At 55.4% G+C, this 19,022-nt stretch overlaps 1 protein-coding gene across 1 annotated transcript in view; it reads right to left on the reverse strand.

Moving 5' to 3' along the window:
• LOC120233414 (DAB2 interacting protein) overlaps positions 1-17,217 on the reverse strand; it is a 165,372-nt gene extending 148,155 nt beyond the window's left edge. Inside the window, exon 1 of the mRNA XM_039234643.1 lies at positions 17,173-17,217. The gene's annotated coding sequence lies outside the window, so the exon portion shown is untranslated. The remainder of the gene's footprint in view (positions 1-17,172) is intronic.
• Between the last annotated feature and the right edge of the window lie 1,805 nt (positions 17,218-19,022).

Here is a 19,022-nt window from a genome sequence, read left to right on the forward strand (position 1 = left end):
GAAGTGGTTCTGGCAGAAAGAAAAAAGACTTCCCCCTTGGATGGTTGATGTGCCTTTAGAGCATCTGGTAAGAATCACTTCTCCATCTGGAACTCAGGAAAGAGGATTATGAGAGATTTACAATCCGAATGGGAGTAGTCCAGGTTCAGGAGTCATTGACACCCGGGGGTGAACAGAGTCCCAGATGAGAGCTGGCAGGTAAAAAGAGGAGCACACCCAGGTGGGATCAGAGGGCATCAGTGAGGGGCCCAGAGGGTGTGGCGTGCAGGAAGGCGAGAGGCAGGTGGCTGGAGAGATGGTCCGGCCCTGGGAAGGCTCTGAGCAATAGCGACATTATCATCATCAAAGATGCCACGTACTGAGTTCTTTTTACAGGCCAGGCCTTGAACCTGGGACCTGACATGCATCATCGACCTCACTGACCTCTCCCAAAACCCTTGCAGCTAGTGCTGTTATCCCATTTTACAGATGGGAAAGCCAGAAAAGAGTGGCTCAGTCACCCAGCTGGCCCAGCCTAGTCCTGAACCCAGCTGGACTCGAGAGCCCACACATCCGTTTGACCCCTCTATGGGGGAGGGGAAGGGTCAGTGTTTGCTGACCAGTCAGTGGAGGATATTTTCATGGGGGAAGGGGCTCCTAGAGGCCAGAATGCGACCAGGTAGAAGCAGACAGCTGTACTTCTAGCTGGGAAGAGTGAGAGGGTGGCTCTAGCAACTTCCCCCGGCAGCTGGCCCAGACGGCGGGAATAGGAGCCGCCCATCTGAGCGGAAGGATCTGGAAGCCTGCAGCAGGGGCCAGAGCTGGGAAGAACCTTTAGTTCTTGTTCTGCCCTTAGGATCCAAACTTAGAAAACAATGACCGCTAAAAGTGATTTGATGACTAAAATTTTTGACTGTTGCTAAGTTTAGCACTCAGGGCGGGGTAGGCACGATGATGCACAATGTGCAAACCTTGACTTCCGCCCCCAGCCCTATGTTGTATCCTGATCCCCTGTTTAACTCCTCTGCTTCCACATTTCCAAATAATAACTTCTAACCCAGGAAGGGCATAGCGATAATAAGATCCCTATTTGGTATCTCCTTAGTACCTAACACCTAAGCTAAAAAGTACAACGTTTAACCCAAAGGAATCAATCACTAATGGTAGAATTTCAGGCATCAGAAGTGGTTTGACAGGAGTTCCCAAAATCATATACCAGTTCTCAACCTGCACTGAAACAATACCCAGCACATGGTAAGCACTCAATAAATACGTGCCCCTCCAGGCAAGAGCTATATAGCTCACCATTGTCAGAGTCCAAGGACAAGAAGGCCTCCCTGGAGCCTCACAGTGTCAGAAGCCGCACTGCCCAACAATCACTACTTCATCACGTTCAATCCCATTATAATTTATCTGTCAGTTTTATAGGGTAATATTATATCTGGCCAGAAAGGGCTTCTAAGCACATAAATTTGACCTTATAACGTTTGGGGGAGTCGTTCAAAATTATTTAGGTTCGACCCAATTGTTTTCAATCCTTGAAAGTGCTTCCATAACACCAAAACTCAGACCAGACAAGGGATGGCAAAGAGGCCGCGCAGCACAGCAGCCCGTGCCACGCCCACCCCCATCCCCAGGACCTGGGTGCCTATCGCTTGCTGATTAAGGTACTCTCTCTCCTGCCAGGCCAGGATGTGGCTTCAGATCTTCTCAATGCCCAGGGTTTGCATTGTTTTGCTTGTAGGAGATGATGTGTACACTGCGTGGATATTGTGTCTCCAGTGAAAAGTCCTTCTCTGGAAAAAAAAAAGTGTCTACAAAACTCCATTGAATTTACAAACCACGCATGACATGTACATTGTATTTATGGTTCTGTTGTTTTTGCAACAGGGCTTCTTCCAGGGCTGGCACCCCAATTTTTCTTGGGGATTCCCCCCTCCCACTCTAATTCAGTGGAGAAACAGAGCTTAGGACTGGAGAATGGGGGAGAAGTAGCACAGAAAGGATATCCTAATTCATTTAGTTAGGATTCACCGGGCTTTTGGGGCGCCTGGGTGGCTCAGTCGGTTAAACGTCCAGCTTCGGCTCAGGTCATGATCTCACAGTTTGTGGGTTCGAGCCCCGCGTTGGGTTCTGTGCTGACAGCCAGCTCAGAGCCTGGAGCCTGTTTTGGATTCTGTGTTTCTCTCTCTCTGACCCTCCCCTGCTCACACTGTCTCTCTCTCTCTCTCTCTCAGAAATAAATTTAAAAAACATTAAAAATTAAAAAGAAGGATTCACTGGGCTTCCTTGAGTTCTTAAATATGCAAGTTCACAAAATCCCTCTAACTTTGGCCAGTTTGTGGGGGGTGGGTGGGGACTTTGTTTCTTGTACCTGAAAGAGCCCTGGCTGATCCCTGTATGAGCCTGGAGCTGGGCCCTGAGGGTGATCCCAAGGTGACAGACAGGTCTTGCCGTTCGGGAGCTCCCCAGTGCAGTAGTGGTTAGCCTGACTCAAGTAACCAGGCACAGCACTAACTCCAGCTCAGAGCCGTGACGCAACCAGAGAGGTCCCTCACCCCACTGAGGGCTCCCCACTCTGCCACTGCGTAGCTGATGAGCTCCGACCCCCCACTTCAGCCTCCAGAGGTCCTGGTCTGGGAGTCAGGGCCTAGCCCTGCTCCTGACTCACCGTGGGAACTTGGACCGATCACCCTGGGCCTTGATTTCCGGGTCAGCAGAATGGGGGTGGAAATGCCGGCTGAAGACGGGGTAAGGGGGAACAGGGTCCAGGCCTTCCCCGGGGAGGGTGGTGGTAATGACCACCGCCTCTGGGTCTGGAGCTTCCTTCCCCTTGGGTGAGGGAGGGACAGGGGTGGGGCAGAAGAAGAGATTCCCTTGAAGCCCCTGCACGGGGCTGCCTCCTCCATACAAGCCCCAGATGAGAGGGACCCAAGGAACCTTCTGGTCTGAGCTTTTCCTCCTGCATCCAGACCATTCACTCATTTGAAACCAGGTCTTTTCTGGGCATTTGCAGGGGAAGGGGGGGGGGGGCACTTCTGGGAGGAAGTCCCCCACACCACCTTCTATCCACTGAGCAGTAAATCCCCCATCTCATCGGGGCTCCCCACCATGCCGAAGCCCTCCCTTCCTGCCTGCCATCCCTCGGGCACCCAGGGGTCCAGAGCCAGCACCTCTGTCTGCCCCGGGAAAGGTCAGGCTGCTTCACAGCAGCTGCCCTCCCTAAAGGCTCTCCCAGGAGGGAGTCGCTGCAGCCTCCCTCACCTTCAAGGAGGCCAGAGGGTGAGGGCCAAGGTCAGGGCCAGGTCAGCGCCAATGCCCAGCACTGAACTGCCTGTGGTGAGCAGTGACCAGACCCATGAGACCTGACACCTGCCCATGGGCTCCTCGTTTCCATGCAAGAAACCTGCCCCAGCCTCCCACAGTCAGAGGAGCTCCGAGCAGCCCATGCATCTCCAATACAGAGGGGGCAGATTCAAAGGTAGGAAATACATTCTCTGCAGGCACTGCCCCACCCCCAGCGTCACCATCACCGGCAGCTACTGGCCACCAGCGCCTGTGAAAATGCCTTCGTGGGCATCCCCCTGCCTCTACACCAGCCTCCCCTAAAACAACATTCAACAGCTCCGAATTACCCAAATCAATTACTCCAAGAAGGAACTCAGGCAGACAGGCGTTCGAATAAAGACAGCAGATAATTCCCACCGTCAGGTAATTGCTCCCCAGAGAATTTCAGATAATAAAAGAGGAATCAAAAAGAGAGCATGTTCCCCCAGAAAGGAAGGGGAGGCTGTGCACTGACAAACAGAAGGCTGTTCTCTTCCCTTCTGCCTTCTCTCCACTTCCTCGGCTGCGCCCATGCAGGACAAATGAAGTGTTTCAGAAATCCATGGGACTCTGGATGGGAGGTGGGTGGGCGAGCTCCAGGGTCCCGGGCCCTGGGGACAGTGCTATGTCCACAGAGGACATTTGACTTTCCTGGCCTTCCTTGAGCGGGACACAGATGGGGCCAGGGGTCCCATTATACACCAGCCCAGGGATATGTGATTTGGCAGTTCATCTCCCTCTGTGTCATGTGTCCATCTCATCCCCTTAACAGGGGCTTTTTGACAGCAAGTCCTTTGCTGACACTAGCAGCCTCTCCTTGCCACCTGGCCCTGGATACCCACGTAAAGGACCTATTGATTGATCCGGGAGGTAATGTAGGGGCAAACAGGTTTTTCTGAGACCCATCACTTGGTTTCCTCGAACGCAAAATAGCACCGAATTGTCACACGGATATCTACAGCACCACATCTCCAAGACAAAGCCTTATCAATAGGTGTCCCAAGAAGAAAAATGCTCATGGTTAGAGGCTTGGAGAGTCCTGGGGTAGACAAAGTTCAGCTGGTTTCTTCCCTGCAGACCTTCTCAGAGCCTTCCAAGTTGCTACTGTGGATTGGTACTGTACAAATGCTCATAAAGCATGCAGCTTTTCCCAAAACTCGTTCTGCCCAGTACCTCCCCAGAGTGATAGTCCATGGAACACAGTGGGGCCAATGGTGACTGCAGACATAAGGTGGGTGTAATAAGGTATTTAAAGGGGACCAGTTGGGGGCACTATAGAAAAAAATTCATGGAGGCATGGAGCTTAAGATAAATTCTAAAGGAGAAAGGAGGGGCACAGGCAGGGAGGGGACATCCCATAGTAGAGGAGACTGTCCAAGCAGGAGTCCGGGGGTATGGGGAGAGCCCTGGGCATGCTGGGTCCAGCTATTTGCCTTAACGGTTATCTGGGGAGAAGGAGGGAAAGCTGGAAAGGGGAGGCAGGGAGGGTCTTGGGGTAAGGAACACAGCGAGGGTGTTTGGAGGTCCTTGACTAAATGGTGGCTGGCTCGTATGAGCAGTTACCGGGTGCGGCACGGTGCGAGGTGCAATTCTCACAACGCTCCTATGAAGCGGGTTCTAGTGTGTCTCTCCCTTCAGAGCCAAGGACCAGTTAAGTGGCTACCCCCCTTCACGTCGCTCCTGAGCAGTGGACGGGGATTTGAAGCCTCCAGCACATCAGTTACGGAACTCGTGCCCCTGACCACTGCACTGTGAGGGACAGGGCAGAACCCAATGCCACCAGCACCAGCAAGGTGTGAGAAGAGCCAATTATTCCTGCCATGTTGAAGTTCTGTCCCTATGCCTTGGCTTTTGATTTATACTCCACCGGCCGGAACACCCCAGATATATACAGAGGTCATTCGCTCTAAATATTGAAAGGGAGTTTTTCCAACCCTCCCTCTGGGAATGGGCAAGAAGGTGCCAAAACACAAATTGGCCCCGATAGAAACATGTGGCCGAGTCCATCCGCGTCCTCCCCAAGATTTATGTTTCGCAAGCACGTGGCTGCTGCTTGATTATGGGACCCATGGAGCCATCCTAAGGGGGAGCACACCGCTCAAGGGAGGGAGGCATCATTACCATCAAATATTCCGATAATCATCTCCATCGCAGTAAAGACGGCACCAGACCACTTCCTGCCCTTGCGCGGGAAAGGAAGTGAAATTGTTTGCCTTCATTCAATTAGGTAATTAACTAGACAATGCAAAGAGAAATTCCAGCAAGGATATAAATACTTAAAATCCCTGCACTAGTTGGTGAGGAGGATGTCAACAACAGGAGCTCTGGTGGAGGGGAGAGGGGAGGGCGGAGAGGTGTGTCCTGAGCTAAAAACAACCGCAGAGGCAGGCAGTGGTTTATAATGACAGGCACTTACCCCGTGCCAGCTCTGTGATAAGCACTTTGCATGCATTACCTCACTTACGCCTCAAAACAACTCAGTGACGTAGGTGTCACTATTATCCTCATTTGACTATCGAGAACACTGAGGCACAGGCAGGGAAATGACTCGTCTGAGAGCGCGCCGTGGACGTGACACACTCAGGTCTCATTTCAAACCCGGCATCTTCATCCCCAGGCCTCTGCTCCCTCTCCAAAGGCATGCCCCAAATAAAGGGATGTGCAGGTCTAAGTGGGGAAACCAAGGCAGGAGTGGACACTTCCCTCCCGCCCAAGTGTCTTGCCTGCCTGGCCTGTCCTCTCCCACTCCCCCCACCCCGCCCCAGCTGACCTGGCTGCAGGGCCGCCACAGAGAAGCAGACAAGCTTGGGAGAAGAGATTTGGCATCCTGTTTGCAGAAGCCTGGGTAGTGGTCCTTCTGGGGCCCCCTCGAGCCTCCCTTCCTCCAGGAAGCCTCCCTGACTTCTCACCCTCCCCACACACCCACCTGTGGCTTCTCCAAAGACGGGGCACACTTTCTCCCTAAAACTGGACCCCAGAGGTTCTCGCGAGGGACGGAGAAGCAGAAACTCACACTGGTTTGAGCCCCCTTCACCTTCACCCAGCAGGTCTATTTCAGCAAACCCTCATCCCGGTGATTTAAACAGCAGAAGCAAGCTCTGGTGGAATGTGAATGCAAAATATAAACGTCAAGCACCTTAAAGAAATCTTTTCCTCTATTATCCCCTGTCTCTATTCATCAATGCAGCTCACTTAAAAACCCATATTCGAAAACCGTTTTGTTCGGGCAATTTGAGTCGCTGTGTGTCTTTACATGACAAATAAACAAGCAATTCATATAGTCTCTTTAATTCAGGTTTCTATATGCCCAGAACTGCCTTCACCAGATGCAGAAAGTTCTGGAAAGGAGCATTGGTCAGAGTATCCCAAGATCAACATGAAGCAGACTGAGAAGGCCCTCAGTAAAAAGAGTGTGAAGAATGTACGTAATAACGAAACACTAGCATTTATTGAGTGTGTATAATGTGCACACGCTGTACTGTGCTCTCAGCTCCACGCCTGATTTTAACCCAACAACCACCCCAGGAGATAGATATTGTTGCTGTTCCCAATTTACAGAGGAGAATACTGAGGATCTGAGAAGAGGGGTCACTTTGTCCACGTCACACCGCCAGCAGGCGAACCAGCTAGGACTCCAGTTTCGTGGGCCCCCGACCACTCCCCACCCTTGGCCTCTCTGCAATGCCAGGCCCTTCTGGGACGGGAACAAGCTGCGTAATTCTCCCCCCCGCCTCCCACCCCAAGTCCAGGACTCAGCACCCAGCAACAGACTCCGGTTCCAAATCCAAATCAACACCCCATTGGTCACTCCACTCAAAGGGAAATTGGGGAAGGAGGGGAAAGGAATTAACATCAACATCAAAAAAGTCAATAGCTACAGGGGTGGAGAGAAACAAGCCCACAACTGGTGGTCTGGCTTTTAATGTACCTTTCCCTCACCAAGCTGGATGCAGCCATACCTGCTCGCCTCTGCTCCCTCTCTGGCTACTCAAGGCCACTGTTAGTGGCGGATGATGTCAGACTAGAGAAGGACTCCACATTCACCCCCTTCCGGCTCCTCGCCAGCTTAACCACACCTAATTTCTCTGTATGTATACTTTCACGGCAGCTGGAGGGCAGAGAAGCACAGTGTGGGGTAGAAAAGACTTTCATTCAAACTCTAGTTCTGCCCCTTCCCTGCTAGGTGACCTTCGGCAAGTCACTCCTCCTCTCTGGGCCTCAGTTTCCTCATCTGCAAAATGGAAATAATAACAGGACCCCATAAGTCTGTTGTGAGAACCAGGTGTGCTAATAATATTGGAAAGTCCTGAGCCCAGTGCCTGGCCCAGGGGAGTACTCAGACGGTGTGGGCTGCTGGGAATTATTATTACAGCCCAGACAGGTCCTGCATCTTGCACAGAACAAACACTAACACCAGCTTCTGGCTCCTGGTTCCAGCTCTTTCTTGACACAGAGCTACTCTCTTGGGAATGTGAGATGGCCCAGCCCAGGCGCTCTCATGGCCCAGGAGCCTTCCCATGTCTGCAGCCCACAGGCCAGGTACAGAGTCCCAACTAACACACTCTTTCTCGATAGTCAAATGAGGATAATAGTGACACCTACGTCACTGAGTTGTTTTGAAACGTAAGTGAGGTAACGCACACACACACACACACACACACACACACACACACACACACAATTGACAAGTGGCTCAGAGTGAAAGTTCCCAAACCTTGGCATCCTCCCCCATCCAGAGGTGAGCAGTGATCTCATCCCTGTGACTAAGCCAACACCAACGCCAAGAGCCCTCTCTGGGAACCCGCAGGCTTGGCACCACCGCCTCCCAGCCCCGGGAGGAGCCAAGGCTCCAAACTGGGATTCACACAGAGCTGGGAATCCCTGCTCTTGGAGCTGAAAAATCAAAGCGGCTTTGGAACGCAGGGTGGTGTTGCAGCCAAAGACCAGGATGGAGCAGGAGATCTGGGTTCGAGTCACATCTCAGCCATGAACTTCTTCTTTTTTTTTTTTTAATGTTTATTTGTTTTTGAGAGAGAGCCAGAGCATGAGCAGGGGAGGGACAGAGAGAGAGGAGGGAGACACAGAATCTGAAACAGGCTCCAGGCTCTGAGCTGTCAGCAAAAAGCCCGTCTTGGGGTGGGGGCGGGGGGGCCTCGAACTCACAACCCTTGAGATCATGACCTGAGCTGAAGTTGGACGCTTAACCGACTGAGCCACCCAGGCACCCCTGCCATGAACTCCTTTAAAGCAAACCCAGGCCTCTGTCTGACCAACCCTAAAATGGGCAGATTATAGGTTTCCAGTGATCTGTTCAGCTCAGATGTGGTGTAACTCCCATCCTGCCAGCCAGGGGCCTGTGGCCCAGCTGGGGAAGGAGCCAAGAGCTAACGAAGGTTCCGGTTAGAGGGCATTACGGTGTGTGAGAGGAGAGGCCACTGTGGCTGGAGTGAATGGCGCAGGCTGCCAGGAGCAGCTGGGCCTGACTAGGGGGTGGGGGTGAGGGGTCCGAATGGAGGGGTGGGGCGGGCAGGAGAGGAAAACCAATCCTGTGGTCGGCAAGCTCGTCAGGGGCCAGGAACACAGCGCCGGAGGAGCCAGGGCAAACTGTAACCACTTCCAGCGCATCAGGCCAGGAGAGCCGAAGAGCCTTCTCCCAGATCCCAGGGCTTCAGACACCATCTCCTCCTCCTCATTCCTCCCACCACGGTGAGGACAATCAGAAAGAACCTGGATTCGAGCTAGGCAAAGCCGAGAAACCCAGATCCAGACTTCGCCCCAGAGCTGGCTCCTCGCAGAACCCGAGCAGCGGCAAATGGGAGTCTCTCTCTCTGGAGATGCCTGGTTCCAGGAGAGGTGGGGACAGCCAGGGAGTCTCCCCAGGGTTTCTGTGAAATGTGCCCTGCCACATACCATCAAATGAGACCTGTAGCAAAGCCAGGGGCACACCGCTGCACTGCACTGTTGATAAGGCGGGTAACTGCCGGGCTCTGGAAGCTTCAATGGCTCCCTATTCACCCTCCCTATTATGCCATTCAAGGTGTTCATTCTGAGGTCCCAGGGGTCTTTTTCACTCCCATCACGGCCCCGCCTCCCCCCACAGCCCTGCCCCAGCTGCTTACACCCTCTGATCCTGTATCCCCCGCTCTTCAGCCTTTGCCCCTCGGGGCCTTGGTCTGTCCGCGTCTTCTCCCCGCCCTGGCCATTTTCCTTAATAATCTGCACCTATTGTTTTGACCACCCCTCTGCCCTTTTGGAGCCTGCTGACTTTTGGACTTTAATCGGGCTCCTTACGAATGAAGGACGCAGACGGAGGGAACAGCCCTGGGTTCCGCCACCACATTTCGGGTCCAGGCTCCCGCGAGTCATTGGGCCCACGCCCCCACGTGCCCATATACAACGCGGGCGGCGTGACCTCCACTTACGTCAACGGCTGCCGAACCACTCAAGTGAGATAATGGAGCCAAAGGGCTCTGCACAGCCTCAAGTGTGACACGAACCCTAGGGATTAGGAGGTCTATTTTTAACTCCCCACATCCTGGCCGAAAAACAAACCCCTCGCACACCCTGCAGATCCCGATCAGGGGGCTGGCAGAGCCTTTTGGGAATCGGCTCCTCCCGGAAACAGCGCCAGCTCTGATGGCTTTCCCTCTGCCGGGAAAGGCTCTGAGGTCCCTTCCCCAGCCAGGGTGGCCTTCCATTACATCTGGCTGGGTCCTTGCCATCCCTGTCAGACAGCCATTTCCTGATGGACTCCATTGTCACATGTTCTCCCGCCAGTGACAGCAAGACAGGGTCACCCAGAGGGGTCAGCCTCGAGGAACCTGCGCTAAGATGCTCAGTCTGGGGGCAGAGGCAGGGGCAGAGGCCGGTAAACTTATTTTTTGAGGGAGGGAGGGGCAGAGAGAGAGGGGGGATAAAGAATCTGAAGCGGGCTCCCCACCGTCAGCCATAAGCCTGATGCGGTGCTCAAACTCACAGAGCCTGAGATCATGACCCGAGCCAACGTCAGAGGCTTCACGCGCCAAACCACCCAGGCGCCCCCGAAATGGTCCTTTAACAGGTTCTCAGCCACTGTGACCTACAGGGAGACGGAGCTTCCCTCTTCAGGACGCAGAACTCCGACCCCGGCACCGGCCCACCTGGGTGGCTGTTGACTAAGTCCATCAGGACATTGCTTGCTCTCCCAGGTCCCACCTCGGCCACCTGCCACTGCCTAAGTTCACTCTCATCAAAGGACACCAGCAGAGAAAATGACCCCAATGCAAGAGGTTCAAAGAAAAAAAAGCCTCATTCCAAATGGGGAGCCTTTGGTACACTCAGCCTTGCCCTGGCCCAGCAACCCCCGAACTCAGGGACAGACAAGTTTCCCTGCAGGTTCTGATGCCAAGTAGCTGTATAGCCCTAGAAAAGTCACGTGACTCCCTGGGTGCCTCTGCTTCTGTCTGAGAGCCCCCAACACAATCCCAGTGACCCCACAGACTCTTCCTAAGTACTTTACAAGCTCTTGGGAATTCTACCCAGTCAGGTGCATCTTGTCGATGTACATCTGAGATCTGAAGTTCAGCCTGCAGATGGGGGCGAGAGGGGGGTGGGGATGATGCGCCCTTTTCAGACCCTCTTCCAGGCTTTTCTGTCTTTGATGCCACAAAGCAGAATAGACTTTTTAAAAAATAAACAGATCAAGACCAATCCAAAGGAGTCAGGGAAGTCTTTCCAAAAAGCAAAGGCCTCTCTCTGTCCACCCTCGGCTGCAGGCAGGGAACACACATTGACAGGGTACCCCCTCCCCGCCCCCCGCTGTTTGCACTGGGAAGCGGGGTGCCGGCAAAATGCTCTGAGCCAGGAACAGAAAAACCAAGCGCATCATCTGACAAGCAGGTCCAACCCCACAAGGCTGTATGAGCGTTTACCAGCCCAAGGAAGGCCCCTGCCGGGCCCCGCCCGCTCCGTGGGCACAGAGATGAAAAGCAAGGCCCCGGCCTTTTCTCAAGGATCTCAGAGCCCATCTGGGGAGATGGGCAAGCTGATGGCAAAGTGTAAAGCAAGGCAGTCAATAGGAGCTACAAGCCAGGACCGCACAGGGGACGGTTCACCCTTCGTGGAAGGATGAGACCAAGCGGAGGTGACATTTGTGCCGGACCCAGAGGGGCAGGAAGAATCTGGGCAGTGAAGCAGTGGCGAAGAGAGAAGGGCATCCAGGAGTCACGGGCAGAGACGGGAAACAGGCAGCCTGAAGAGCAGAGGGGACACAGAGGAGCAGCACCAGGATAAGGGGCAGGGAGCGAGGGTTCAATCCCGACGTGGGTGTGTCGCCCCCAGAGGGAAGCGGAGGGCAGGAGGCTGGTGGAGGGAGGTTAACAAGCCCCAGCTTTTAGGAAGCAGGGCTGCCAGGGGCTTGCCCCGGGCTCGGAGAACAGGGAACGGGACCCCCTTGGCCAGCTGCTCTGCTCCAGGGAGAGGCTATAGCCCAGCTGGCACAGACCCCAGCTGGGAGGGGCTGGGCTCAGGGAATGCTGGGGACGCCCAGGGGAGAGACATAGGGTGGCCCGGGAGGGAGACAGGGACCTCGGGGCCTCTCTGCCAAGGCTATCACGGGCAGAGACGGGGCTCAGCTGGGATAGCGCTGGGTTGGTCTCAGACTCCCCCACCCCCACTGCTCCCTCTCGGCTCCCTCCCACTAGCCCGGCCAACCCCACCATCACCCCCCTGCAGTGTTCAGAGTGCAGATTGCTAATTCCAGAGGGGAGCAACCTGGCCCTGCCCTGGGCACCCTCCCGCTGCCCGCGTCCGCACCGCTCAGCTCCCTGAGCCCCCTGGACACAAGCCCACACGGCCTGCTGACTGGTCCCACAGCAAGTCAGGGCGGCACATTGCCCTCCAGCCCACCCCAACGATTCGTCCATGCCCTGTGCCCATCACGGAACCCCCTCTTTAGAAACGAAGAAAACAAAGAGTCACCTGTGAATGCGGAGGTCGGAAGGAACCTCAGATCTCACTAAACACCCCCCATCTTTGCAGACAAGAACACGAAAATCAATCATAAGAGGTGAGCGGCCCTGCCCAGGATCACGCAGCCCAGTGGCGGTCCAGACGGAACCCAGGTCTTCAAGCTTCCAGGAGGGTTCTAGCAGCAAAGCCACGACCAGATGGGGCAGTAGAGCAGGAGGTATTGGATACAGTGCAAAAAAAAAAAAAAGCCCTGTGCTTATGGTCGAGGGACATGAGTTCGAGTTCTGACCTTGCCATCTTCCCCATGCACGCAGACGTGAGAGCTTCAGACATGTCACGGCAGCTTCCTGGACTCAGTGACCTCCTCCATAAAATGGGTGTGTAATAATTCTGTGCTTTCAGCAGGATCAAACAGAATAAGGTAGGAGGTCAGGAATGGGACCCTGCTGGGAGGCCCAGGCAAGTGATTCCTTTACCCTCACGCCTCCCGGAAGCCAGCCCAGCCCAGCCAGCCTTCAGGCAGATGCTACCCCAGAGTACCCAGGAGCCTGCAGGACAGCCCTGCGGGGGGGAAGGGATGGGTTTCTACCGGATTTACAGCATAGATGCGCACATAGCAGACACACCCGCTCCCCTCCCCAGGAAGTTTAGGCACGAGACCCCTTGTCTGGAAGGACGGAGGTCATCATGGGGCCACAGAGGAGGAAGGAGCGTGGGGGGCCCTGCTCACTTCTCCTGGGTCCTCTCTGTCCCGGCCAAGAACTCTGAGCACAAGATCCTCCTCACCAAAGGTACACTAATCTTTCTAGAAAGCAGAGGTCACAGGCCTTGAGAGGAGGGGGCACAGGGCGCAGGGCCTCCTGGGAACCACAGGCTTGCTGCCGCACATGTCCAGATGTGGCAGCAGAGGCTCACCTCTGGCTTCCGGGGGCCTCCCCCGAATGCCTCACATCCACCCAGGATACCTCCACAGATGGCAATCAGCCCCCCAGTGGGTATAACACCCAGCATGCTCTATAATGGAGAGAAAGCCCCAGAAAGGGAAACTAACTAGCTGAAGAGAGTGGACCCAAGGCTTGCACTTAGATCGCCTGGAACCCACATCCCACATTCTGTTCCTAAGCACACCTTAGAGCTACGGTTCCCAGACTGTGGCGTGCATGAGAAGGGCCCCAGGGGGTTCTTTTTTTTCCGGAATGTTATGTATTCATTTTGAGAGAGAGAAAAAGAGAAACCGTGCAGGCACGTCGGGGAGGGACAGAGAGAGAGAGAGAAAGAGAGAGCATCCCAAGCAGGCTCCACACCGAGCTGAGCCCAATATGGAGCTCAATCTCATGAACCGTGAGATCATGACCTGAGCCGAAATCACGAGTCAGGTGCTTAACTGACTGAACCAAGCAGGTGTCCCCATACCCGGGGAGTTTTTGAAAGTACACATTCCGAGGTGTGGAGCAGAGATGAGAAATCTGCATTTTAACAGGTGTCCCAGGTGTTGTGATCAAGCACATATCAGAGACCCGGGTGAACGCACACAGACGTACATGCTCATGGACACACGTGACATGGGCCAGCATGGGACAAAAATAACGATTAGAAGTGAGGGTTCTAGAGGCAGATGCTGGGTTTGGGATGCAGCTGGGTTCCTTAGCGGTCATCTGACCTTGGGTAAATCTCGAGACCTCTCTGAACCTGTTTCTTCACATGTGAAATGAAGATAAAAGAAATCAGCCTCGGGTACTGTCCTAAGGGTAATAATACGTCCCAAGGAAATAATATGTGTGAAGCCCTCCGCGCAGGACCCAGCATATCATAAGCACTCACTAAATGGTGCTACAGTCGTTGCCAAACTCAGCTCAGTGTGTCGAATGCCTACGGGAAGAACAGAACAGCAGGCACCTGGGTACCGCAGTGAATAACTGAGCCAGTAAGAGATGCCCGAAGGGTTGTACCAGAACCAGTGGGTAAAAGTAACAGGGACACAGACTTCCGCTCCACACAGGAAGAGTTTTTTAACAGACTGCAGTTGCCCAATCATGAGACCAGCTGCCTCATGGGCTGTCACCAGAGGATCCCAGCTAAAAAGGCTAGAGGTTTATCAAGTGGAGGTGCAGCGCCAGGGAATGAAGGAGAGAGCGTGGCCTAGTGTTCTTGAAGGTGACTTCCAGCCAGCTTCTACGGGCCGGTCCCTCTCCCCGTAATGCTGGTTAATTCGTGCGTTTGCATGGCCCTGATGTGTGCAGCCCTGACCTCCACAAATCTGACAGAGATGGGGAGAGGTCAACGGAAGGCAGAAAGGCTGATGCCTTTGGAGTAGTATATGGTAAGGAGGGGGATGGATGGGCTGCCTGAAATCTGAGGCCTACAAACACACCGCAATTGTATGCCTTGGAGGATGTGTGCATCTGTGTCCTTTTCTCGAAAGGGCTGGTTAAAGAAAGGCTGGTTCACACCAACTTTTGAGAGGAGGGGAAACTGAGGCAAACTGGGAATCTGGGCTGGGTCGCTCAGGCAGCAAGAGGGCCTAAGCTCCAGGATACAGACTGGAGCCCAAGGCTGCTGTCCTGTGAGCCAGATGTTTTCCATGCCCTCCCTTTCAAAAGCCTCACTATATACCCCCTGGGGTGAGATCTCTGCGCTCAGAGAGGTTAGGAAACCTTCCCAAGGACACACAGCTAGTGAGCAGCTGGGGTTTGCACCCAAGTTCTCTGGGCCTCAGAGCTAGTATTTGGTTTGGTGTTTAACTCTTGGCTGTACTGTCTTAGGTCAGCAAAACACAGAAGGGTGCTTAGCTTTGACTCTGAGGGAAGTCATGTTAAAGAAGACGGTGCACATAGGTGATAGGCTACCTACTCAACCACCTTCAATTAAAATTAAATTCAAATCAAAATTAATTTCACCCCTAAATAGCGGGGGGGGGGGCAGGTGAGGGGGGCAGGTGGAGAGGGGCTCAGTTTCCATATGACTCAAGCCAGGCAGCTCAAAAGAATGGAGCGTCTGGAAACCAGAAAGCCCAACCATTCCCACTAGGCTGGGATCTGGAACCTAGACGGGTTTGGTCCCTGCTCCTACTCTGCTAGCTCACCGCTCAGGGCAGCCCAGGAAACCAGAGAGAGACCTCTCTTCAATGACCCCGCCCCCTGAACGCTGAGGAGTGGCTACCGGTTGAACAAAACAACACCTAAAACTTGGGTGCCCCGGGGGTGCCTGGCTCTGGGATGAGAGGAGTGGCTGTTCAATTACCAACCCCCAGGGTGAGCTGAGGAGGGTCCAAAGTCTGGGGAGACCACTGTAAGCACTGGGGGTTGGGAGGCTGGAGGACAACCCCCCCACCCTAAACGCGCCGGCTGCAGGTCCCCTGGCCGGGTGCCATCCGTGTCACACCCCCCGCGGTCTCTCCCCAGAACCCAGTGACCAAGGCAGGGCGCACAGGGAAGTTGAAAGGGTCATCGCACCTCGCCAAAGTCCTTTTGCGGCACAGGAGGACTATAGGGTAGAAGAGGGTTAAGTAAAGCAAAGTCGCAGCCTCCTCTTCAGTCTGGTGCCCCCCCCATACTTCCCATTAGGGTCCCCAGATCCTCTCCGACCCCAAGTCCCTCTGGGACGCTTGCAAGCCCCGCGTCCCCCTCATACCCGCGCGGGGGCCCTCGCGCTTACCTCTACGCGCCCGCCGGGCCGCTGGGAGCTGCCATCCTAAAGGCTCCGGAGCCGCAGCCGCACGGGGCCAGGGTCACGAGGTGGCGGGGTCGCGGGGTCGCGAGGCCGGAGGAAAGTTTCCGTAGCGCCAGCCAGGCGGAGCGGCCCAAGCCGGCGGCGGGCCGAGCAGGAGCGCGCTCCGGCCGGCTCCGCGCCTCCGCCTGGCTCCGCGCCTCCGCCTGTGCGGCGGTGCTCGGGCTCCCGGGCTCCCCCGGCCACCCGGCCGGCCCGGCCCCGGCCAATCGCAGGCCCCGCCACTTGCAGCTCCGCCCGCCAGGCCTGGACCGAGCGGGGGCGGGGAGGGGCGGGGCGGGGGCGCACCTGTTTGGCCAATCGACCCCACTACTACCACCCCGCCCCGGCCGGACTGCCAGACTGAGCAAGTCCGATCCCCTCGGCTCCCGGCACACGCCCCCTGACCGCTCTCAGACCCGGGATCCAGGGCGGGCCACCTGCCCCCCTCCCCTGCCCGGACCCAGCCCGGTCCAGGGTGAGCCGTCTCGGCCAGCCCGCCCAGGCCCTCGGTGCGGCCGGGCTGCGCTCCTTCCCCAGCCCCCAGGATGTCAAAGACAAAATCCCAGCTTCAGCCCGGGGGCTGTGGGGGTTCGGGTCTGAGGAGTGCACCCGGACTCTGCTTGGCCCACCCCTCTTCTACTCAACACTCCCCTCTCCCACAAGGATTTTCGCGCGTCCTCTGGCCCCTTACACTTCGCGGGGAGCTTGCCTCGCGGGCTGATGCGCAGTGCAGAGCTCTGGGGCCGGATGGCAGGGAGAGGGAACGTCACAGGGAAGACGCTTCTAGCCCTCCCGCCGTATAAACTCTCGAGAACCCCATCTGGATTCGGGCAGACTGCTCCAGAATGCTTACAATCCACTGCAACGGGCTCCCCAACTTCCACTGGGGTCACAACAAACACTAAAGCTTGACGATTTTATTGTTCCATTTTCCAAATAGGAAGACTGAGGCCAAAGAGGCGTTGGAACGCTTCTCAGACGTGGTGGCCAGTCTGCGACTTTTTCAAACTACAGGTGAGTTTGCAAGAGAGCGCCTGGCTTCTGGCTTCGCTCCCGGAGCCTGGCGCCGAGGCCCGGGTTCTCCCTCGCCCGCCCCCCCCACCCCCTCCCACCCCCCACCCCCGCCGCGGACCTGGGGTGGGGAAGGAGAAGAGGCCCCGGCCCGGTGCCCGGGAAGGGCGGGGGCACGCCCGCGGCCGCCCGCCTTACCTCGGCAGCAGAGCGTGTGCTCACAGAGCGCGCCGGCCTGAGGCCCCAGCAGGGGCAGGGAGGCCCAGGCGAGCGCGCGGGAGGCCCCGCCACCGGCTCCCATCCCGCACGGCCAAGGCCGCTCCTCGGCGCGCGGGCCTTCCACCCTCCGCGGCCCGCGCGGGGGCGGCGCTGTGCCCGTGGCTTCCGCCGCGGCCTCGGGGGTGGGACTGGGCCAGGCCCGGGGGGCGGCGTCCGGGGCTCCCCGGGTTCCTTGGACTGTCGCGGCTGCGGGCCAGCAGCGCGGGGCAGGGCGCTATTTTTAGCTGGAGCTGTTCTCCCAGTTGGACAGACAGAACCAGTTAATTCGGCCGCTCGGGGAGCTCCCCGGAAAGGCAGCCGCAGCTCTGCTGAAAGCTGATCCTTCACATTCCTGCCTCTCGAGGCGGGAGGGCGGGAGGGGTGAGGGGACGCCTCTAGTTCCCCCGGGAAGCCGGCGTCTCTCTGAAGGCAGCCCTGGGCCCCAAGTGCACGCCCTGCGTGGGGCTCTCTAAATTGACTCTGAAACTCCACCGGCCTTCCTCCCAGGCTTCAGCCGACTTCCCATAAAATGTCCACCTTTATGAACGTTTTATGGGAAGGGTCCCACCCTACTACCTACTCCCTCCAGCACTGGGAAGACCCCCCAGAAATGAGATCTGAGCCCCAACACCGACAGAAGCTGGCACCCTCACATGACTCAGGAGCTGCCTGTTGAAAGAAGGAAGAAAGAAAATCCTGTCTGAGAGGAGCCAGAGGGTCAAGTAGAAGTCTTTTGAACCTGGGCAATATGGGGTGGATGGACAGGGTGGCTTCCAAATCCCACAAAACCCCTAATCCAACATCTTCTGGTTGTGTGACCTTGGCAAGTCTTCTCACCTTCCTGCCTCAGTTTCCTTTCTGCATAAGAGAGTCTTAGAAGCCCAGGAGATAGCATGTGAGAAAGTCTTTGCAAAAAAAAAAGGCCTGATGGGCATGTTTATGTAATGAGGGATAGAGCAATGCAAAGAAGAGGAAGATGTAGATTTGCTCCCAGGAAATCGCTAGCTCTTCTAATTCCAAGGAGGAGGTGCTCAGAGCTAAGGAGGTGCTAAGGGATAGTAGCCCAAGGATAGATGAATAGGCCAGTGCACTAGAATGGAGCTGCACAAATAGACCCACACATGTATGGACACTTGATATGTGGCAAAAATGGTGTCACAGGTCCCTGGGAAAAGTGTGAACTCTTCAGAGAGATTGGATGCCCATGTGGGGGAAAAATGAGGTGGAGTTCTTACCTCACACCATGTGTTAAGAAAACCAATTTCAGGTGGATTCAAGACTTAAACACAAAGAACCTGTGAGATAGGGATTTCTTTCTTTTTTTTAATTTTTAATGTTTTATTTATTTTTGAGAGAGAGACAGAGACAGTGTGAGCAGGGGAGGGTCAGAGAGAGAGGGAGTCACAGAATCTGAAGACAGGCTCCAGGCTCTGAGCTAGCTGTCAGCACAGAGCCTGACATGGGGATTGAACCCATGAACTGTGAGTTCGTGACCTGAGCTGAAGTCAGACGCTTAACCAACTGAGCCACCCAGGCGCCCCATAGGGATTTCTTAAAGACTCCAAAAGCGCAAACCATCAAGGAAAAGACTGATACGCTTGATTAAAGTATCAAATTCCTGTGTATCGAAAGAAGATATTTGGAACACAGTATCGGAACCCTACCAAGATCTTCTACAAATCAATTCTCAAAAGAAACAAGAGAAAGTGGAGCAAGACATAGGAAAAGGCGATTCAAAGAAGGGAACCCATGGGTGGCCAGGAAACATATGCGTTTGCAGAGAGCCTCCC

This window comes from Hyaena hyaena, unplaced genomic scaffold, assembly GCF_003009895.1.
Source record: "Hyaena hyaena isolate Hyena2069 unplaced genomic scaffold, ASM300989v1 scaffold_90, whole genome shotgun sequence".
NCBI lineage: Eukaryota > Metazoa > Chordata > Mammalia > Carnivora > Hyaenidae > Hyaena > Hyaena hyaena.